Source organism: Pleurodeles waltl, chromosome 3_1 (assembly GCF_031143425.1).
Source record: "Pleurodeles waltl isolate 20211129_DDA chromosome 3_1, aPleWal1.hap1.20221129, whole genome shotgun sequence".
In the NCBI taxonomy this organism is placed as follows: domain Eukaryota; kingdom Metazoa; phylum Chordata; class Amphibia; order Caudata; family Salamandridae; genus Pleurodeles; species Pleurodeles waltl.
Genome location: NC_090440.1, coordinates 577,420,945 through 577,445,214, shown reverse-complemented (window position 1 = coordinate 577,445,214; position 24,270 = coordinate 577,420,945).

The following is a 24,270-nucleotide window of genomic DNA, read 5'->3' as shown; positions in this document are numbered from 1 at the left end:
GGCATGTTACCCCCATATTTCACTGTATGTATGTTGTTTTAGTCCTTGTGTCACTGGGACCCTGCCATGCAGGGCCCCAGTGCTCATAGTATGTGCCCTGTATGTGTTCCCCGTGTGGTGCCTAACTGTATCATTGAGGCTCTGCTAACCAGAACCTCAGTGTTTATGCCCTCTTTGCTTTCTAAATTTGTCACTGCAGGCTAGTGACTAAATTTACCAATTCTCATTGGCACACTGGTACACCCATATAATTCCCTTGTATATGGTACTGAGGTACCCAGGGTATTGGGGTTCCAGGAGATCCCTATGGGCTGCAGCATTTCTTTTGCCACCCATAGGGAGCTCAGACAATTCTTACACAGGCCTGCCACTGCAGCCTACGTGAAATAACATCCACATTATTTCACAGCCATTTTCCACTGCACATAAGTAATTTATAAGTCACCTATATGTCTGACCTTCACCTGATGAAGGTTGGGTGCAACGTTACTTAGTGTGTGGGCACCAGGGCACTCACAAAGTCCGGGGACACCATTACACACGTGCACTATACATAGGTCACTACCTATAGCGTCACAATGGTAACTCCGAACATGGCCATGTAACATGTCTAAGATCATGGAAGGACAATTCCATGATCCCCCGGGTACTTCCAAACTGCCTTTCCGGGGTTTCCACTGTAGCTGCTGCTGCTGCCAACCCCTCAGACAGGTTTCTGCCCTCCTGGGGTCCAGGCAGCCCTGGCCCAGCAAGGCGGAACAAAGGATTTCCTCTGAGAGAGGGTGTTACACCCTCTCCCTTTGGAAATAGGTGTGAAGGGCTGGGGAGGAGTAGCCTCCCCCAGCCTCTGGAAATCCTTTGTTGGGCACAGATGGTGCCCAATTCTGCATAAGCCAGTCTACACTGGTTCAGGGATCCCCCAGCCCTGTTCTGGTGCGAAACTGGACAAAGGGAAGGGGAGTGACCACTCCCCTGACCAGTACCTCCCAGGGGAGGTGCCCAGAGCTCCTCCAGTGTGTCCCAGACCTCTGCCATCTTGGAAATAGAGGTGTTGGTGGCACCAGAGACCCCCTCTGATAGGCTCTTACCTTTCTTGGTAGCCAATCCTCCTTTCTTGCTAGCCAAACCTCCTTTTCTGGCTATTTAGGGTCTCTGCTTTGGGGAATTCTTCAGATAATGAATGCAAGAGCTCACCAGAGTTCCTCTGCATCTCCCTCTTCGACTTCTACCAAGGATTGACCGCTGACTGCTCCAGGACGCCTGCAAAACCGCAACAAAATAGCAAGACGACTACCAGCAACATTGTAGCACCTCATCCTGCCGGCTTTCTCAGCTGTTTCCTGGTGGTGCATGCTCTGGGGGACGCCTGCCTTCACCCTGCACCAGATGCACAGAAGAAATCTCCTGTGGGTCGACAGAATCTTCCCCCTGCTAACGCAGGCACCAAAAGACTGCATCACTGGTCATCTTGGTCCCCTCTCATCCTGACGAGCGTGGTCACTGGAACACAGGAACTGTACCCAAGTGACTCCCACAGTCTAGTGGCCCTTCAGTCCAAGTTTGGTGGAGGTACGTCCTTGCCTCTCCACGCTAGACTGCAAACCTGTGTACTGCATGATTTGCAGCTGCTCCGGCTTCTGTGCACTCTTCCAGGATTTCCTTCATGCACAGCCTACCCTGGGTCCCTAGCACTCCGTCCTGCAGTGCTCAACCCGCTGAGTTGGCCTCTGACGTTGTGGGACCCTCTTTTGTAACTCTGCATGGACTCCGGTTCACAAATCTTCCAAGTGCCTGTTCAGGTACTTATGCGGGTGCTGCCTGCTTCTGTGAGGGCTCTCTGATTTGCTGAGCGCCCTCTCTATCTCCTCCTCCAAGGGGCGACATCCTGGTCCTCCCTAGTCCTCAGCAGCACCCAAAAACCTCTACCACAACCCTTGCAGCTAGCAAGGCTTGTTTGCAGTATTTCTGCGTGGGAACACTTCTGCAACCTTCATTGTGAGGTGGGACATCCGTCTTCCAAAGGAGAAGTTCCTAGTCCTCTTCATTTTTGCAGAATTCCAAGCTTCTTCCATCCAGAGGCAGCTTCCTTGCACCTTCATCCGGGGTTTCCTGGGCTCCTGCCCCCCCTGGACACTGTCGCGACTATTGGGCTTGGTCCCCTTGCCTTGCAGGTCCTCAGGTCCGGAGATCCATTGTCAATGCACTGCTGGTGTTTGTTATTCTTGCAGAATCTCCCTATCACGACTATTGTGCTCTCTTCGGGTAGTAGGTGTACTTTACTCCTACTTTTCAGGGTCTTGGGATGGGTATCCTGGACACCCTGACTGTTTTCTTACAGTCCCAGTGACCCGTTACAAGCTCCCATAGGTCTGGGGTCCACTTGTGATTCGCATTCCACTTTTGGAGTATATGGTTTGTGTTGCCCCTAGACCTGTGCTTGCCTATTGCAACCTATTGTAATTCTACACTGTTTGCATTACTTTTCTGACTCTTACTTACCTATTTGTAGTTGGTGTACATATAACATGTGTATATTACTTACCTTCTTACTGAGGGTACTCACTGAGATACTTGTGGCATTTTGTCATAAAAATAAAGTACCTTTATTTTTAGTAACTCTGTGTATTGTGTTTTCTTATGATATTGTGCATATGATATAAGTGGTATAGTGGGAGCTTTGCATGTCTCCTAGTTCAGCCTAAGCTGCTTTGCCATAGCTTCCTTCTCTCAGCCTAAGCTGCTAGAAACACCTCTATTCTACTAATAAGGGATAACTGGGCCTGGCACAAGGTGTAAGTACCTTTGGTACCCACTACAAGCCAGGCCAGCCTTCTACAATGTCCTATAATCAAAAGGATTGATCAGGGATCTCGAACATGGCAGACTTATGATGTTCTGATCAAAGGCCTCTCTGATGATATAGAACTGCACAATGGGAGGTGGGAATTTAGGTTGGGGCAATACTGTGGAACTCCCTTTTGATTTGCTAGGACGTACTTTTCAACGCTGGCTTTAAAAGTCAGCATTTTAAGAAAGGCTTCGATCTATATTATAAGCCTATTAAGTTATTTAAATGGAGTAAGAGATCAGATTCAAAATGCCATAGATGTGGGTACGAGGTAGCTGACAATGCATAGGTTTGTCACCCGTCCTTGACTTGGGAGTTATTTTCAGGCAATTGCTGATTTGCTGAGCTTGATTATGGAAAGACAAGTGCAGATTACACCTCAGGCAGTATTATTCGGCCTTGCTGGAGAACAGGGCCTCTCACAAGCAGGTAGAGAATTATGTTTCGTGGCCATGGCCACTGCACGTATGTGCACTGTAGTGGATATTGCCTGATCCCCCAACATTCACGGAGTGGACTACATATGATTTTTGCTATTTATAATCTAGATAAACACCTTTAAAAGCAGAGGGGAAGGCGTGCTCAGTGGAAGGGTCATTTAATTTGGGCAGCGGTGGAGGAATGGATGGAGTTGGCCATTTGAAAATGACACCAAGTGACGTACCGTGGGTTAGCCACTTGCGGTGGATATCGCTATGATTTTGGCATGTGATGGTGTTTGAGGTGTGACTCACTAGGCAAGGTTATATGGACATGATTGCCTGTTATGGCACTTAGCATTTTTGTCCTAGATGAGTGCCAATTGGGTTTTTGGGTGGTTTGTACTAGGTCCAGGTGGGCTAAAAGTTTATTTCTTTGTACAATCAATGGCCCATATTTATACTTTGTGACGCAAACCAGCGCCGGCACTGGTTTGCGCATTTTTTTTTACCGCCAGCTAACACCATTCCTATGCACCATGCAGGTGCCTTATTTAAGGAATTACGTTAGCCGGTGCTGTGGTTTGGTCTAAGTAAAAAAAAAAAGACTCAACCTAGGCAGCGCCGGCGTAGGGGAAAATGGGGGTTGTGCGTCAAAAAATGGTGTAAGTCAGGTTTGAGGCAAAAATCATGCCTCAAACCGGACTTGCACCATTTTGTTATGCACAGCCCCCATTGAAATGACTCCTGTCTTAGCAACAGTTACAGTTACAGTTACAGTTAGCTACATTAAAAAAGAGCAAGACAAGCCTTATGTAACAAACTGAGTTTTAGATCTGAGCTCCAAAATGCATGGGACCTAGAGCAAAAAGCCTCAGCTTCCTTGCCCTTGTGAGTTCCCTGCTAAGAGTTCTTCAGTTCCAGCCTGCAGACATCCATAACAAGTCTTTTTTACTTGAGTGACCACCTATTTGTTTACTACACAGGCTGTCTATAATTTAAGCCTGATGTCCTCTGAGTTTGCAAACCATTTGTCTGGAATGTCAGCATTTTTACTTTTACAGCTTTCAAGTATCTGCTACGATGATGTATTTTTCTTCAGAATGAATACTGAATTGGCTTCCAATGCAGTATCAAACGTTGTTGGTTATGAACGGAACAGAGACATTTTCCACAGAAAACAATAACTTTTAATAGGCTCTAGCCTTTTGGCTGTCTTGCATTTATAATTATAGTTTCCAATTTATTTTCATTTTTTACTGTAATCATCTCGTATAGGTTGGCACTAAAATTTCTACTTGTATAGCAGGTTTTCTTTTAACTTGATCATGGGTGGATGGATCTGGATGAAGGGATGGGTCTTGGTGACTGCATGCATGGTTAGTTGCATGGGTCATGGTAGGTGCATGGATTGATAGATGGAAAATTAAAATGGTGCTTTAATGGATGGTTAGATCGATCTGGGTGGATGGATGGTTTTTGGTCAGTGCATGGATAGGTCGATGGATGAAAGGATTGATAAGTGCTTGGGTGGATGAATGGATCTGGGTGTCTGTTGGATGGGTGGATGGATGAGTGCTTGAGGGATGGATGTGAACAAATTCTTAATGCATTCTTTTCCTATGATGAACAATGGATTATTGTCAAATCCTGTTTGAGCAGCCGGAGCAAGCAGAGACTACTGGGCCTCAGCCATGGTGGGTGAGAATGTTTGTCGCTGATGTTTCGAGATCGGTACTACTATGGTTTTGCAAAGTAGGCGAAGTACAACACCTCAAAATACACTGTTCCAGCTAGAAGGAGAGAAAGGATGCAAAAAAGAGGGTCGGACTGTGAGTGAGCCGCAGGACTCAGGGTCTTGGTGACTGGCCCTTGCTAGGGCTAGCAGCTCCTTGATGGAGCACCAGTTGGGCCAGGTAATGCCTTAGCAGATTCAACTCTCTTGAGCTGGTCACGATTTTGGTAGCTGCATCCCTGGCTGAGCCAGGTATAACTTAATTAGGTGCAGCCCTGGAACGAGCTGATCACACCTTAGCAATTGCAATGCTATGCACCGGTTCATTGCCTGTTAGGCCCTTGCAGCCGCACGCAGGTCGATCTTCGGCTTAGCAGTAGCATCCTAGCACAGCCAATCACAGGTGGAGCAGGCATGGCCACGCACAAGCTGACCTTGAAGTTGACAGTTGAGGCCATGCACTGGCCAATCACAACACGCAATTACAGCCAAACCGAGCATTGACAGTTGCTGCTGCTGAGTTGCAGTTCTCATCAAGAATCAGCACAGAGAGTCTGAAAGCCTGCTGATGTCCGGGCCAACAGACCACTTTCCAGCAGTCCTCTTTTCAGGGCCCCCCACAGACGCTGGGAATATGCTGTACTCACTCCTAAAGGGACAGAGAGTCCTCCTGCAATGTTGGCAGGTTCCTACCTTCTCTGAGAAAGGCAGGTAGGCTTCTAGGTTCTTCAGTAAAGGTACTCACCTCCTCCAGCAAGAGGTTATTTCATCTGTGGCAAACTGAATGTCAGGCATACAGGCCCTGTTTTTTCACAGGAGTCCCTGAGTAGTGTATGGCGCACTCTGTTCCTTGGCTATAGACAGGGCCACTGGAATGGTGTGGCCATGGTGATTTTTGCATAATTATAAATTTGCCGCATAATCCATCATCTGACACATTGTCTGCAGTTTTTTTTTTAATTGTTTCTCGCTAAAAACGGTTCAAAAGTTACCCAGAATGCAGCAACACGTGTTGCTGCACAGTGGATGGCCATTTGCAAAGCTGGACTGGTCACATTTCAGTTGCTAAACCTGTGTTAAACTGGTACTAATGAGGAACAACCAATGCCTATACAGTGTTTCCAATCTTTTAAAATTACGAAATAATGAAGTAACACTATCACAAAATGTGCTGCATTATGCCTCATTATTTGCCTTTTCTTGCCACATAACTTACTAAACATTGCTGCATAATTTGGCCCTCTCTTCCTGCATACTTCCAGTGGCCCTGGCTATAGGAGGCTTGGAACTGGAACAAGTACAGTGGTGGAGTCCCTCTTTCATAACGTGGCAGACAGGAGATGTGTTTTTACTGTTTGAAACTGTAGCAGCGGTTTAGAGTGTTTCGTCTCCAAATGTCCTTTCGAGGCTGTTCTCCAGACACAGCTTTTGTATGGAGTGATGCCTCTTGCAGCAGGACAGTCTCCAACTTGTGTGTGAGGTTTCTGCCACAGGCTGTCATCAGCATTTCTGTAGACTTAATCAGGAGAAAAAAGGACAGGTTTTGTCTCAAGGTTTCTCACCTTGCACAATAGAGCATCCAGACTCACCCCTAATCCCAACCACCCAAATGGCAGTGTGCAGGGAGAATAATCAGCAACTCCTTATTAATAAGCAAAAGGTTTAATCTAGTATCTAAAAGAAATCTGTCTCATCCCCTCTTCACTTCAGAGTCTAGGTTTTCTCCCTCCAGCTTCAAGAATTGGAGCAATACACTTCCACTGTCCCCACCACACCTCAATGTTGTGCAAAGGCAGTCTGCTATATCAGCAGAAGGTTGAGGTCTGTTGGCTTGGACTGTGACATAAAGAAGGTGCTGCTGCCCATATCGCTACCAGGAAGGTCTGTGAGAAACACCAGCAGTAGTTTTAAATCATTGGAGACTTTCAGCCACACATTGTTTTCTTATGGCTTCTTCTGATACAATCGAAACGAGCATTGGCCAGTTCTAGTATAATACTCTAGTGCAACTTCGTTGTTAAAGGGGTGGTTCTCCCAGTGTGACACAACATAAATAGGGCAATTACCTTCACTGTAAAGTGCTCCTGTATGCTGATACACAGTCCTCTCAGCTGTGGAAAAGAAGGTAAACTTTAATTAAAACCCTGTTGGCATTTTACAGCCAGAAAACATTTTATAAAAATCTTAAAATAGCAAAGAGGGATTGAACGCCTTCTATAGATTCTATGATGCTACACATATTCTGGCAGTCATATTGTCGCGTTGGCTCTCATTATCCTAAATGAGACTACTGGATTTCTAGGTAGCAGGGTCGTTCCTGGTGTGGGGGACTGAGTCTGACCCACTTAGAAGGACCTCTGTCACCTTCAATCCGGTTTTGTTCCGGCTAACTAGCAGTGCCTCATCTCTCCCAAGGGGGAGGGATGATTGGGCAGCCGAGCGCATGACATCTTTAGAACTTCTCAGGGAAGTCGTGGTCACTCAGGTCCCAACCAGCTCTCTCATTTACAGTATGATCTCATATACAAATGATGAAGGCAGTTTAAGTTTTATAGATTGTTTTTAATAAAACGACTGCATTTTAGATAATAAGGCGTGAGCCGCAATAACCAGAACCGTACAACACAGTAGGATTGATATAGTCACGATTAGAGTGAAACACAAGAACAACGCTATCATAGTGTTAATAGGTTTGTTATCTCTAAGTGAGTTCTATTTCGAGCACAGCATGTTAAGCTCTAAGCTTGCCTTTCAGATTCCCTGGGAAGACATCAACCCTCATACCTGAGCAAAGGCCTGTGATCTGGTTCAGCATCTGCAACAGGGCAGTCAGCGTCTAGTTGTGGTTCCCTGGTCGGAATCTCCCTCTTGCGTGTATTAGGACAAGGAAGTGTTTTCATAACTAACATGTCAGTGTGGTCACAAAACGTCCCTAGGCAAGAATGTATATCTACAATCCAAAGACTAAACTCCTACCACGTCTATCGGCAATGTACCAGACTGTATCCTTGACTGAAGCACAGAGCGAGCAAGAATGTGTTATCGAGAACTCCAGTGCTGAAGTAGGCTAAACAGTGTGATATAAAAAATAAAACAGGACCGTAGAACTGGCTATTTGAAAAATAACAGTATGAAGCTGAATAAAATGCATTTAGAGCAAAGTGCAGAGAGGCTCTATGCTGCGAGCAAAAGAATAAAATACATCCAGGGAAAAGTGCACAAAGGCCTAACGCCTGAAGCAAACGCACAAAGGATACATAAAAATGACCACACTACAATATAGCTACACTACAATATAGCTGCCATATAGGTTGCGTGACCACCTGCCCACTAATTACATAGACTGTGTAGAAATTGTCATTAGCATGACATGAACTGGTTGTCTTCTGAGAAGAGCACTATTTTCAAGAATCTGACACTGGTGCAAAATGTAATCTATAGTTCAGCACCTGCATGCGTGGTAAAGATACTGGCGAGTTATGATCCTGCATGCCTGGATGTCAGAGGGCTATGATAACGTTATAAATGATGCTGATAATAACTGTGATTATGATGGTGATCTCTCTGTGATGTGTAGATTGTAAAGTCTTAATTGAAGAGCTGTCTGTCAAAAGTATTAATGGCTAATCTTAGGCAGCCTTGTGCATTTGTTTCAACAAAAACACATGAGTCCCAGGAAAAATCCATGATATGCCTAAGGGTTGTGCAAAAGTTAAATGCGGGTATGAACTGAGAGTTAGCACCCAGTGGGCGTAGCGTCAAGAAATGAGAAATTTTGCTTTTCATACGCATTGACTGAACTGTTGCTTAAATCTTTAGACAGTTAGGCAGTGTGGAAAGGAAATGTTTTGCAGTGTTGAATGGTGCACTGTTTCTTGGGTGCGTGCTGCACTGTGCCACCGGTGGTTCACTGCTCTGAAGGTAATGGGGTGTGCGGATGGGTGGATTCACCGTGCAGAGAGTGATGACAGACTGTTCTGTGATAATAGTGCATTTAGCTGTGTGTGGTGGTGCACTATGCCATAGATGAGGGTGTTCTATGCAGTGGGTGGTAGTGAACTGTGCTGCAGGATTTGGTGCAGTGTGCTGACGGTGGTACTGCAGTGGGACCCAGGTGAAAATGAATGTGCTGAGGATGGTGGTGCAATTTTTGGTGAATGGTAGCAACCTGTGCTATGTGGGGTGGTGCACTATGCCAATCATAGGGATACCCTTCTTAGTAGGTAATGGTGCATCGTGGAGCACATGATGTAGCACATGGTTGTGCACTGTTTGACATATTCCTGGTATGATGTGTAATGTGTACATATGTGGACGTTTTTCAAATTGCTGTATGAGCTCCTTTTCTATAATTCATGTGTTTAGTTTTGATATGCAATGTTTCTTGCACCACTCATGGTAATTATAATGTTTTCTTCACCATCCAATAGAGGCTTTGGTTCAGTCTTCTTCAGTCAGTAGTTTCTTTTACTCAAGAGCCTTCAGCTATTGGCTTGAGACATTGTCAATCACATCTTGGATTTGACCATAGAAATAATGTAGTTTGACCTTCTTTTTATTGGTTGCTTGGGTGTATCCTATCTCTCTATTGGAATGCATGAATGACTATTTTACATCCGAAAAGTACATACTTTAGCTACACATTTCTATAAAAACTGCAAATATATAGCGCTTACTACCCACAAGGAGGTGTTGAAGTACTATATGGCAAGTGGTACTCTACCTGGGAACCCAAAGTTAGGGGCCAGTCTATTGGTTATTAGGGTTAGCCTTGAATGCAAAAGGAAACAATCCTATGCATTACAGTTTCTTTGTGGTACACTAGTGGCTTAGGTGTGATCATTAGAGAGGGCTATGATAGAAGCAAATTATTTAAAAAAGGTTTTATGACCGATAGACATGATTTTAACTAATTTATATACAGAACACACATATAGAAAGGAACCATAAGTGGGTTCAAAATAAATAAAGGAAGGAAATAGAAATTCAAGTTCATCTTTCATGTAGGATTTTCAGCAATATAGCAGGTGGAGATTTTTTGCGAAAGCGTGTAATCTGCAGATGTAAACCTGTCGAAAGAATTGCTTTTTGATGACACTTAAATGTGAGCATCAAATCTGTTGTATTTTTCAATGCTTCTTTGTGTTTTATCATGCTGCAATGTGTTATCTCCTCTGAAACAAGACCATGAAGCTACCACTTGATCCCTTGTCTATGCTGGTGGATGCAGCAATTTGCATGGATGAGAGGATGGTTTAAACTCTCCAGAGAAAGTATTTCTCTTCACCTAGCACTAAGCTTGAACCGGGACAGCCTGGAAGGGTAAAGAAATTAGTCTATTTGGAGAAAAACATATTCAAACGACTAATAATGGTGGCGGAAAAAACATCCAGGGAGACATTCTACCTGAGGCGGCTAAGGTTTGCCCACCGACCTTGTTTTGTAGGGAACATAATCATAAAAGAATAGTCCGGATATTGAGAAAACTGTTCTCAGGATAAAACAGAGTTGGCATGCGTCTCTGTCTGTAAACCCAGGGCTAAAACAACCTTCCCAGAAGGCCTAATGGAAGAGAAGAATTTCCTATGGGAATACTCTATACGTCTCTATAGGTAGGAAGAAAAGACAGTCTACTAGACTCCCTTTAAGTATAAGATATGATATGTAGAAAGTATCAACCAAAAAGTAGTCTCAGAAAGATAAGGATTCCATCGGAATATAATTTTGCCCAGTAACAAGTGACAGATGGAAGTAGGAATCTGAAGCGTTTTAAAACCAGCGTGCCCTCCCCGTTAACCACTACGTTTAGGGTGAGGTATCCCATGATTGTGGTCTGGATAGATAAAAGATGGATAACCCCAAGGTAAGTGAGGAATGAGTGTTTGGAAAGAAAGGGAAATCGGACCATGTTAACAAATGCAGAGGATATAACAACACATTCAGATTAACACCACAACTGAGCAAAAGCGTAATGCAAGAAGACATTGCCAGAAGACGTTGCAGAATCAAAGAAAGGTCCTTGTGGATAAGACTCACGAGAGGAAACTCTCACCTGAGAGTACAGGTACGTGTCTGGATATTTCATTAGCATTGACCTAGTTACTGTGGGACACTCAAAAAACTATGAAAAAGGGGAACTCTTGTAGTGGAAACTCCCAAGTAAGAACCATATGGCCCCCAAAGCAAGAATAATCTGCACTGAATATTAAGCTAGGGACTTTCACCTTCCGATTGAGCAAGGAATGGACAGGCAAGGTAATGGGCAAACTCTGCCAAAATTGTCACATAGAGGATAGGAGCAGCTCGCGGTGCTAACTGGGGGAAGGGAGGGGTGGTGCGGGGAGGGGGAGCTGGGGTGACAATAATAAAAAAAAAAAATAAACTTACCTTCACCACCGCCCCACTGCTCCTCAAATGCAGGCAGGCACAGGCTCCCAGCCTGCCCTGCGGCTAATCCTGACGCTGCTCAGAGTAGCGTCAGGATTGACCAGGAGCATCCAGCCAGGGCGCTCACAGGTAGACTGGAAGCCTGTGCAGTCTCTCTCCAGCCTGGCAACTGTGTTGCTGGGCTGGAGAGAGCCTCCTGCCATGTCTGTTTGGCCGGCTGGAAACGGCCAGCCAAACACACATGCACTCTGAGGAGGACTGCTGTGCTCTCCCCCTCATGAGCTCGCCACCACTTGGCCCCACCCCTTATCGTTTTTTGTAAAAGGTTTGCAGCAGCAGCTGCTGGCGGTGGGGGGGGTTTGGAGGTGGAGCTCCTCCATCCTAACGAAGGAGCTGTCCCCGATAGAGGAAGAAACCAAGGTTTTCACTATACTTCAGACTAACCTCTCTAAGCAATTCAGCGTATAAGCTTATAAGGCTCACTGACCTCAAGAAGAGATTGATCCATATGTGGCCTCTCCCCTAAATACATTGGAAAAGATATTTAAAGGAAACAGAAAAAAGGACACATAATACTCGGCAGTCACACAGACAACAAATACACCAGTAAAGGTCAGACATAGCCTGTGATGGTTGATGGATCAGTTACTCAGCTCTGAAAAAATAAACTGTAGGCGTTGAAGCTCCCTGTAAAATAGAGGGAGAGCTGGGGAGATGGCCTGAATGAACCCGCCGGCTTGTCAGCCAGACTAAAATTCACCAGAATGCCAAGATTTGGTGAACCAAGAGACCAACCTGTCCGTTCGTAGCTCATGAAGAGTGAAGAAGAACTGGGCTGACACCAAGTCAAACTGAAATTCAAGAAACTTTATGCATCAAGAGAGCACGAGAATAGATTTTCTTTAGATAGAGGCCTGTTCATTCAATCGTGGGACCATGAACTCAAAAAGCTACAGAATCAAACTCGCAGTCTCATGCATGGGAACATGTACCGCTAATCCAGAGTACTAACGCTTGTAATGGCGATGGAATCAAAGCCTTAGTAATGAAGTAAGCATCCCTTCAGTCAAGATTTACCTTCTATTCATTCATTGAAATCGGAGTCCATAGGGGAAAAAACCTTCCATCCGGGAGCTCTACCATGTATGCAGTCACCGTTACTCAGTGTCACTGAATAACCTGATGGAGTGAAGAAATTGTGAGTCCTATTCCGTAAAATACCTGGGAATATGGAGTATGACTTACCTTGGTAATTTATTCTGGTATTGTGTACAATCTGGGGGCGATAAAGACCACTCCTGAAGCTGCGGATGCCTTTTTATGTTGATGTGTGTTTGAGGACATCCCAGACATAGCAGAACTAGCCATTGTTTTTGACATGCCGAAATGGGATATCCTGGTGTCGGCTTAGGCTGTCATAAGTGATCAAAGGAGGCCATGTCTTTAGGATACTTGCTGCAGGGCAGCCTGTCGGTGGCCATAGGACCTGATCCTGTGTTAGCAAACCCTGCTAGTCTGGGTAGTACAAACTGTTTACTGCTTACAAGGCCCGAAACACCTTGGGCCCATTTTGAAAGTGCGTTGAAATCCCCCGACTTAGCCGTGTTTGTGGTGAGTTTTCCAAATAAGTAAAAAGCACTCCTTGGAAATATGTTGAAGCTGTTTATTAAGTCATCAAACAAGGACCCCTGACCGCAGCCTTCATCAACTGTCCTCAGTCTCCCCCTCATGGAATCCTCCCTCCGGCCACATTCTACATTCCATAGCTTGTCAGGAGCAGTACAATGAAAATAAAAGTACATAGAATAGATTGTCATTTGACTTGTCACAAGATATAACACATCCCCTTTCCTAAACATTAAAACAAACTAAACATAACAACGGAAAAAAAATGAAAATAAAGAAATATAACATCAATAATTAACAAAACAAAATATATACAGGACCATGTAATGCATTGTAAGGATGCTCGTTCTAACCAATCAATGAAACATACTTAAGTACACTCATAATCCCAAAATCTCTTCAGCTTTATCTTAACGCGATTAGATGTTCTATTTTCAGTGACCTCGGTTGCAGTTTTTTTTTTTTGTTCCAAACCATTGTCTCATTTCAATCTCGCTGCACAAAGTAACCTTCCTCATATTCCACCACTTTCCATCTGACAATCTCACCAAGTTTCCTTTGGCTTCGAGCACCTCTTTAGGATCTGACCATTTGGAAAATCCATTTTAAACATACCCCCTTCACACACTCAGACATACATTCCCTTTTCACACCTCCTTCTCCCTTTTAGCAACTTTTCATTATGTCTTTGCACATAGTGGTCTTGGTACTTCCTAACCTTTTCTTTCATTTTTTTTTCCTTCAACCCATGTCGATTTGTCCTTTCCATCCAAGCAGGCACGGCCACTGTGCACGTCACTCTACCTTTCATCAACTTGAATGGCGTTTCCCCAGTTACTGAATTTGGTGTAATTCTGTAATCTCATAACATATCCTTCACTTGTTTTTTCCAACACAGGTTTGCAGACATAGCTAGTTGTATACACTCTCCCAACACCCTGTTGAAACGCTTCACCAAACCATTCCCCCTGGGATGATAGACAGGTGTCTTGTGATGCTTAATACCCCCCTTGCTAAGAAATTACTCAAATTCCTCAGAAACAAACTGAGGACCATTGTCAGAGAAAATAATTCCTGGACATCCTTCCCTTCTAAAAACCTCCTCACAAAATGTAATCACATTGGATGACTTTATATCCCTTATGAACGCCACTTCTGGCCACTTAGAATGGTAATCCATCATTACTATTGCAAACCTGTCATTAGTACCTAAACACTCAAAAGGACCACAAATGTCTATGGCTACTTTTTTCCACGCTCGATCAGGAAATGGAATGAAATTCAAAAGTGTGTCCTGTGATGTGTGCGACTTGTCACTACACGCACATGGAATACAGTTCCTGACAAAACGTTCAATCTGTATATCCATGCCTGGCCACCAAAAATCAGTCTGAGCTTTTCACTTCGTGACCGACATTCCTCCATGCCCCACATGTAGTAACTCCATTAGCCTATGACGTAAACTTTTGGGTACCACTAACCTTTCACACCTCCTCACAATACCATCGGAGACAGACAATTCATCCCACACATTTTTGAAAACACACAAATCTTCCGACATCTCCCAACCCTGCTTAGAAAACAACGCCCTTGTAAGCAAACTCAATTCAGTATTGTGTGATACGGCCTGTTTCCATTCCTCCTCACTGACAGCACCATTGCTCACTTCAGCTATTTCTGCCACCATCCATTCCTCGTCCTCAGGATACTCTTCCCCAACCAATGGTAGCCTCGACAAACACTCGGCGTTCACATTCTTTGTCCCTGGCATGTACTTTATGGTAAACACAAACTCTTGAAGTCGATATATCCACTCAGCTATGCGTGGAGTAGCTCTGCTAGCTCCCCTCGTAGAAAACAAATCAATTAAAGGCTTGTGATCTGTGCGCAATTTAAACTCCATACCCCACACAAATGTTCTAAAGTGTTGTATACCCCCCAACAAGCCAATGCTTCCTTTTCTATGGTAGACTATGTGCTTTCAGCACCTTTGAGTGTACGAGAAGCAAATGCCACTGCTCTTTCCCGACCATCACACTTCTGCATTAACACTGCTCCTAGACCGTAATTGCTGGCATCTGTTATGATTATTGTTTTATCAGCAGGATCATAAGGTTTTAACACTACCGCTTTTACAATAGAGCCCTTAATATCCTCAAACGCCCGTTGGCATTCCTGTGTCCAATTAAATATCATTCCTTTTTTCATAAGTGCTCGCAACACATGGACCCTTTCAGAAAAATGATCCCCAAACTTCGAATAATATTCCGCAAGCCCCAAAAAAGAACGCAGTTGTTCTTTATCTTGAGGAACTGGTGCTTCTTCAATCGCTTCCACCAAATTGCACTTGGGTTTAATCCCTTCACTTGTCAGTGTGTGTCCTAAGTATTCAACCTCTTTCACCCCAAACTTGCATTTTTCCAAACCAATAGTAAGACCAGCCTGTTCTAATCTTTTCAAAACCGTCGATAGCACTACATCATGCAGTTTTTCATTTTTTTCCCACACTAATATGTCGTCTTGGAAAACAAGCACATTTGTCGTGCCCTGCAATATCCTCTGCATGACCCTTTGGAACACTGCCGAAGCTGATGCTAAGCCAAAAGGCATGCGAGTAAATCTATAAGCCCCTTCTGGAGTTACAAAAGATGTAAGATGCCTGGAATCCGGACGCAGTTGTATTTGATGATAAGCATTTGATAAATCTAACGTAGTGAAATATCCAGCATTTTTCACGGACATCAACATTTCATTAATGCAAGGAAGAGGATGCCGGTCAACCCATATACACTCATTAAGATCACGCAAGTCCACACACATGCGAATCTTGCCATTGGGTTTCCTTGCTATAACTATAGGGCTCAGCCACTCGGAGGCTTCAATAGGCTCAATCACACCAGCATCACATAAAAGCTTCAACTCCTCCTTCAATTGTTCTCGTAATGCTAATGGAACATTCCGTACTTTATGTACCTTTGGGGTCACACCTTTTTTTTAAACAATTTTGTGTTCAAATTCCTTCAAGCAACCCAATTTTTGAGCAAACAAATTTGGAAATAAAGAGCCCCATTTAATTTTCTTGTTGAGCTCTGTCAGCAACACCTGGTCAGGATGATTGGGGTTCAATATCATTCCTAACGCTCGTTGCTCCCTCCAACCCAGCAACATTCTCCCTTTTTCGACCACATAAATTTTGCCTTTTGCTTTCCTTCCCAAAAATTCTAAATCTGCTGTGAAATATCCCTTTATAGGCAATTTAGTCCCACAATACCCTTCAGGCTCAACATCAGTAGTACACAATTCATACTTGCCTATGCTCTCCCAAACGGACTCATCCACCAATGTAAAAGGCGAACATGAACTTGCCCATGCTTGAACTTCTTTGTCATTCATTTTCACAGTACATTTTGGAGGATTATATTGTTCACCTAATTGATTTACCTTGTATTGTGATTCTACACCACATACTACCATCACTTCGATTTCATTATCATTATCCGTAACCATCCGATGTTCAATTTGAGCATCACCTTCATTCACCAGGTTTACTCCCTTTTTCACATACATGCTTGTACCCATCTTACACACTCTGGCAAAGTGTCTCATCTTCTTATACTTAAAACACTTTGCATTGCCAGCAGGGCAATTACTAGCTTCTGCAGTGTGTCTTGCACTTCCACACCTCATCAAGCCATATCCCAACTCTATCTTACTACTAGTGCGTGCTGGTCTTTTAACCACATTCACAGCCACACTTTCACTTTGCTCTATTTTTTCCTTGAATGCATTGCTGCTCAATTCTTTTACATATTGTGAAGTGTCTTCCGTACGTCTGGCTATATCTATGTTTTTTTCTAAAGTGGGATCTTTCAAATCTAACAGTTTCTCTTGAATTTTAACATTATTGGTTCTATTAATTAATTGATCCCTTATTATTTCATCACGTATATCTTTAAACTTGCATGAAATGGACAATCTTCTCAGCACTGCAACATACTGCCCAATAGTTTCACCCTGCAGTTGAGCTCGCGAAAAAATGTTATGTCTTTCTACCACTACACTTATTTTTTTCCAAAATTATCTTCCAAAGCTTTTAAAGCATCTGCATTCTCATCCTCCTCTATCCCATCTGTGTCCGAGCTAGCATTTTCATCTCTATACTCTTTAACATTTATAGGTAACGTTCTCAAAACTCTTCTTCCTTCCACACCCAAACAATGCTTCAAAATGGCCAATATCCTTTTTGCAACAAACGTGTCCCCATCTATGGCCTCTAAATATGCTTCAAACATGTCCTTCCAATCTTCCCATGCTATACTTGGGGATCCTGGTTCTTGCAAAAACATTGGCAGTGCAGATATAGACTGTCCTGCCATGTTTACACCAATATATTTTTATGTCTACACCAGCTAGACATGCATGGGGTGTAAAGATTCTTTGCTAAATAACCTTTTACAATTATAATTAAATAAATGTACAAGGCTAATTCCTACTACTAAACAGATTAATACAAAACAAATATGTGTGGTGAGTTTGAAATTTCTCCGCCAGGTGGAGCTGTTGTTCAATTATTATCCAAGAATTTCAACCATATCAAAAACCGAATTAAACACTTCCCTGTTGTTCCCCAATTGGAAATATATATCATTTTAGACTTTCCCCGTGACTTCCTTTGTCATGAGGTCATGATGTGTGGCTGCGCCGCCTCACAGAGGGATCATAAAATGTTTTATTTACGATGCTTCCAGTACAAGAGAGACTTGATTGTGAGTCCAAGTGTCAAAACTAAACCCGTAAGTTCAATGTTAATGTATCTGTGCTAAATATAGAAATTCCTTCAGTCACATAATGTTCAGGGCATTTCCCAGATCTCTCCCATGCTCATAGTTTCAATCATGCGCACGCATCTCTCCAACTGTTTTTCTGTTATGCTTCATGTGCTCACAGCGCAAGCTCCCTCCGAGGTACTGACTGTTCAATAGCCATAAACTAGGTTATAATATGTTTTTGCTGGAAATCACAGCAGTCATGCAGGGCAACAACGATCACTTTCCTTTGTAAATTACAGTTTTACTTGAATTTGCTGCAGCACATTTCAAACTTCCACACTACTCGGAATGTATAAACAACCACTGCACGGTCGCTCTCCAACTCGACCCTTCGCACACATCAGCAATAAACTGGGATCCATTAATCAGTAGCCCAATCTTCTTTTCTTTTTTTTCTTGTGAAATACTTGCCACAAACGCTGCGAGCACACTGCTCACTTCACCGATGTCTTCAGAAATGAGTCAGGGGTCCAATATCTTCATACAGGTTTCGCCAGTTCCAACCATAGGGTGCTTAATCTCCATATCCTACCCTCGTCGCCACTTTTCCAAATAAGTAAAAAGCACTCCTTGGAAATATGTTGAAGCTGTTTATTAAGTCGCCAAACAAGGACCCCTGACCACAGCCTTCATCAACTGTCCTCAGTCTCCCCCTCATGGAATCCTCCCTCCGGCCACATTCTACATTCCATATCTTGTCAGGAGCAGTACTATGAAAATAAAAGTACATAGAATAGATTGTCATTTGACATGTCACAAGATATAACATCGAGGACTGCCATCTCAAGTATCCACCAGAGGGAGTGCTTTAAAAGGATGACCAAATTATGACATAGTGGTACTTTAGTGGCGTGGCAGTCAAAATGCAGTCTAATCGGAGTCTGACATGAACTTCCCTGTCAAAGCACACTGAAGGATGGTCATAGACTTGGTCTGCCACAATAGACAGGTGCATCTTGTCCATGGGGAAATGCATGGTCATGTCCGGAAGTCTGGGGCAGTTCCAGGAGCTGAGGGAGGGGAATGTGAGTCAGAAGAGATCTGATCCTGAGTGATTGAGAGACTCTATTTACGACTTAGGATGGAAACATCATTTGAAGTGAAGGGAGATAAGTCAGGACTGTCATAGAAGAAAGGGTAGACAGTAGGGCCTGTGATGCAGAAGACCAAAGATCGCCCGTAGGAGCTGTGATGTCTTGTCGAGGCAGATAGGGTGCAACTGTGGGATATAATGGTAAAAGGGACCTGCAGGTGAAACAGCCCAAGTGGGGAGTGTGTGGTGTGCCTGGTCAGAGAACAAGATGATTGAATGTGAGTTGTTATCGCCAGGGGTCAGGGCGGGGGGGAGAGGGATTATACCCCTTCTGATGGCACGTAAATGGTTGGAGAGTTGACATGGGGGCTCTCTTGACCGACTGTGTGATTGAGGCAACACAAACCTCCACACTGATGTTTATAAGGAGAGGGTTCCCTTCTTCCATAGTATGATTATAGAGCCCACCATCATGCAATCGTTGTGAAGTCATAATTTTGTTGAAGCGCTTAGCACAAGTAGCTGATGGGGGGAGACAACACCAAATATATATATATATGTATAGCTTGATACTTCCAGGGTTTTACCTTAACGCATGTAATGTGCGGGCGGCGAGCTAGAAAGAGGACAAGTTGTCATGGCACATTCAAGTGCTCCGCTTCCCACCTCCTGAGCACCCCCTTCGGGTGATGAAATGGTGGCGGCGAGCCCCAAGAGCACACATACAAGTCTTTTCATGTTATTAGAATTGTATAAACATTTGCAAAACTTAAGATTTGTGGTAAAAGGAAATGCTTATTTTAGCACGGATCAAAATAAGCAGTGGCCTGAAGGGCACACGTACAAGTATTGTCAGCACATTAAAATATCATATGAACAAATGCAAATCGTAAAGGCACTAGAGTAAAATAGAAGTACTTATCTTAGCACAGAGCAGCAAAGAAAGAGGAGGTCAACATGGCAACATTATAATTTATAGAAGACAAGACATAGGGATTGATGCATGTGATATGATGTCATGCTATGTTTTATGGGAAATAGAGTTTATTAAAACCTGATTGATTAGCTGCTGTCGATTTCATGTTAATAAACAGCAAAGAAGGAAAAGCATAATCCGAAGCATCAGGTCCTGGCATGGAATTAAGTCACATTATTGACAATTGTGGTACAGATTGATGGCGGATTCGTAAAATCACTAATAAGGACTGACATCTTTTAGCTTTAGATTAAGGTTTGAATGCTTCAGAGTCCATTTTGGTTACTTTTAGTAATTACTAGACATTGGAACAGTACTATTATTATTAATATGATTATTATAATTATTATACATAATTTATAAAGCGCCTAGCTACCAAAAGAGCACTAGCAGAAATTACCGATTGAAGGACTCCGTGGAGCTCAGAAAGGGGCAGTGATTTGGAGACCAGATAATTGAAACAGCCAGGTTTTTAAAAGTTTCCAGAATGCAAGGAGAGAATCATATTCTCTCAGTGTTACAGGCAAGTCATTCCAGAGTTTTGGCCCCAGACAAGAAAATGTCTGACCTACTTGGCGAGATTTCCTAGTTCGAAGAATTACAGCCAGATTTTGATGGCTGTACCTCACCGGGCGATTAGGGGAATATTGAGAGACCAATGAACTCAAATAAAAGCGTCCGGTGTCACATAGGCATTTGTGTATATAGCGCAGTGCCTGAAATTGCACCCGCCACTGAATGGGCAACCAGTTAAGGGACCTTTGCAAACTTGCAGAACCAGAAAGCAGGAGACGTGCAGGAGCATTTTGCACAATTTGAAGGCGTTAAAGTAATGATTTCGCCACCCCCAGATATAGGTTATTCCCATAGCCCAGCCGTAAGATAACTAAAGCTTGAACTACGGTTTTCTGAGATGAGATGGGAAGGCAAGACATTAAGGGGCTCATTACAACCCTGGCGGTCTTTGACCGCCAGGGTTGTTTTGACGGATTTCACCACCAACAGGCTGGTGGTGAAATCCTGGGGATTACAACCGCGGCGGAAGCACTGTGCTCCTGGAAGGAGGATCTTCCCCCTCCTCCAATATTATCTCAAAGAGAAAACACAAGCTTAACATAGGACAAGGCACATGTGAGTTAATAAGTAAGATTTGTAGTTCATAAGTGCTATATCAACAATTCAATGATCAAGTCTGAATAGATGCGCAGGTTGGCAGAAATTCCAATTGAGTCCTTAAGGCAGAGGTCTTCAAACTGGATGGTGGGCCCCGCTAGGGGGGCCTCAAGTGGTCCCCGGGGGGGCACCAGACTCTAGCCAAAAGAAGCATTATACAGATAACAGGCCTTTGTTTTAAGCAAAAGCATATTATTGCATTTTTAAAAAGGTAACAGTACTTAACAGCAATGTTTAAATAGGTCTAGACATATTTAAACATTGCCATCTTTATAAAATAATTGTGAAAAATTCTGAAGGGGGGCCCAATAATTTTATTTTTCAACCGGGGGGTGCGGCATTAAAAAGTTTGGAGACCACTCCCTTAAGGTATCAAGTTCGTCCTTTAATAGAACAGAAAACCAGCAAGAACAGCCAACACGTGTTTCGTCATAGGAGAAAATACTCCGGGCGACTTCCTCAAGGCTGCAGAAGATACCAAAATCGAAAAAATAAAGAATACATAGTACATACATAGGATAAAATAACTTTTAACCACAGATTTCATTAACACAAAAGAGAAAACCCCTGTGACTCAGTGATAATCACACTATGTACATCGAAATGTGCTCATAACAATATGTGTAACCAAATGTAATGAAATAAGACATTTCTCTCGAAAAGAAAGGAAAACTGCCCGAACTGGAGAAGGTGACAAACATCACAACACCAAGTGAAAGAAGAAAAGAACCATTATATCTCCAGACTCCAAACAACGATTGAAAATACTTGTAAAAAGAGGAAAACGACAGAAAAGCCATTCGCAAAGAACCCCTAAGTCTTGAAATTAAGATAGCCCTAAATCATGCTGTAAAACTAATAAATCTAAGGCGTAAAGACATACCTCAATAAGGCTAGGTGCACAGTTTAAAGCCATAGGTGATTACATATTTCTTTTAAGCATTCAGAATCTATAGCTGTGAACAAAGATAAATTGCCAAATAAAATTATAGAGGAGACAAGCTCCAAGTGATATACCAAGTGCGTAGTGCATACAGAAAACATACCAAGTCTTATGGCTCTGTATACATAATCCGTACGAGATAAATATAAGTGGTGTGAGATTACACACCATCAGAACTGCGGGAAAGGGAAATCAACACCAGGTTGTCATGGTTACCGACGTAAACCCCCCTTCCATGCGACCAACGCGTATGTTACAAGTCATCCCCCCACTCACCTCGCTGTAAAAAGAACGCACAGAGTAATGTGCTGCGGAGCCAAACATCAAAGCTCTGGTTGATTGGTATGCAGCCGGCATTCTGCCTGCCTCCGTTAAAGTATTGCTGGACTGAGTTAGTTCCTACGAGACTTTAACAGTTACCAAAAGGCCTGTCCGCCATATTGGCTGGCATATAAGATGGAAAATTACTGAAAAAACAGGCGCCATCTTGTAATGATGAAGGAACTACTCTATTTAAATATACCTTATATATTTGTAGAGAGGAGTACAATAGCGAAGGACCAAAGATCAATAAAAGATAAATAAGGTCAAAACCAATAAGAGAAGAGAAAAGGGGAGATTGACAAGTTCAACCCATAAGTGTACCACTATTAAGGCAAAATATAATCAATAGAAAATAATAATATGGCTCCACTCCATTATGGATATAACCAATAACATTTGAATTATCATAATTCTCCAGGGGATAAGCAAAATTTCACCAATTTGCAATGTATTTCCCTAAAAGTGGCTTATAATCCCCCTTGTGTCTGTGCCATCATACCTGCGCCAAACTCCAGTTCGGATAGTTTTACATATTGTGCATCAGTTAACCCTTTCAAATACTGTGTGGGTTTACAGAATATAAATTACATGAAAAAAGAGAAGAGGGTAGAGGAAGCAACATAGTAGTATATGTTGATTTTTGTTAAGACAATAATATTCTCCAGACTGAATAACCATAACATTGCAGTTACACAACCAAATTAAAATAAGACTCATAGTGGTTATCTAACAGAATTCTGTAGATTGCCCCCCAAAAAACAAAAAAAACAAAAAACAGCCTCTGTGCATCAGTATAAGTGACACATTCATTAACAAGATGGTAATCACAATAATTAAACATTACTAATAGTAATCCTTCGTCTAATACCCATGTATCAACAACAGGAACAGTACTATTATGCTAATGTTATAATACATTGAGTAACACAAAAATAACGTCCGTGATAACTCAATATTAGCTCAAAAAGTATTCCATCTCATGGTTAGTGTTAAGGCCCATCTCCACCGCCCTGAGTTTAAGGATCCAATAACACTCTCTTTTCCTAAGTGCTAACTTCATATTACCTCCCTGCGGATTCCTATGTACAATCTCAAAGCCCAAAAATTCAAAGCTCTGATTTTGACCCTGTTTAGGGCATAGACGTATGTGTGTAGCGATGGGATATCGTTCATCCCCCTGTCTAATGTTCACTCACTCTTGTTTTTAGTGGCCTGATAGTACTGCCCACATAATAGCGTCCACACTTGCAGACAATCATATATATCACAAAACTACTCTCACAAGTAATATTTGTGAGAATACGAAATCGATCACCCGTCTGGCTATTAAAAGTAGAGATTCCAGACCGAGTCCATCTACACATACCGCAACATCCACATTTATAGAACCCCTTGTTACGACGTGTAAGCCAATCTTCATGCTGATGCATAAGCGGATAGCTAGGACACAATATGTTTTTAAGAGTTCTACCTCTACGGTACGTGAAAGTAGGTGAATCCGAAATTAAACCCTTGAGGGTATTGTCAGCCTTAAGAACATTCCAGTGTTTTATCATGCATTTTCGTAAAGTAGCCGAAGCATGTGTATAGTTGACTATACACTGTAGATTGGTATTGTTAGTTTTAGCCTTTTCTCTAAGGGTGTCCTCCCAAGCTAGGCGAGCAGCTCTGTTGCGTGCTTTATCCAGAATACCACGAGGATAGCCCCGTGATTTGAACCTAACCTCCATATTTTCAATGGTCTTCCTAATGTCCACATCCAAACTACAATTTCTTCTTGCTCGTACCATTTCACCATAAGGAATCAAGTTAATTTGATGTCTGGGATGTGAGCTTGTTGCGTGCAGTATTGAATTGCAAGCAGTACTTTTTCTGTAAATACGACTCTCAATTCTATCATTGTGGATAAAGGGGCATATTTATACTCCGTTTGCTCCGGAATTGCGTCGTTTTTTTGACTCAATTCCGACGCAAAAC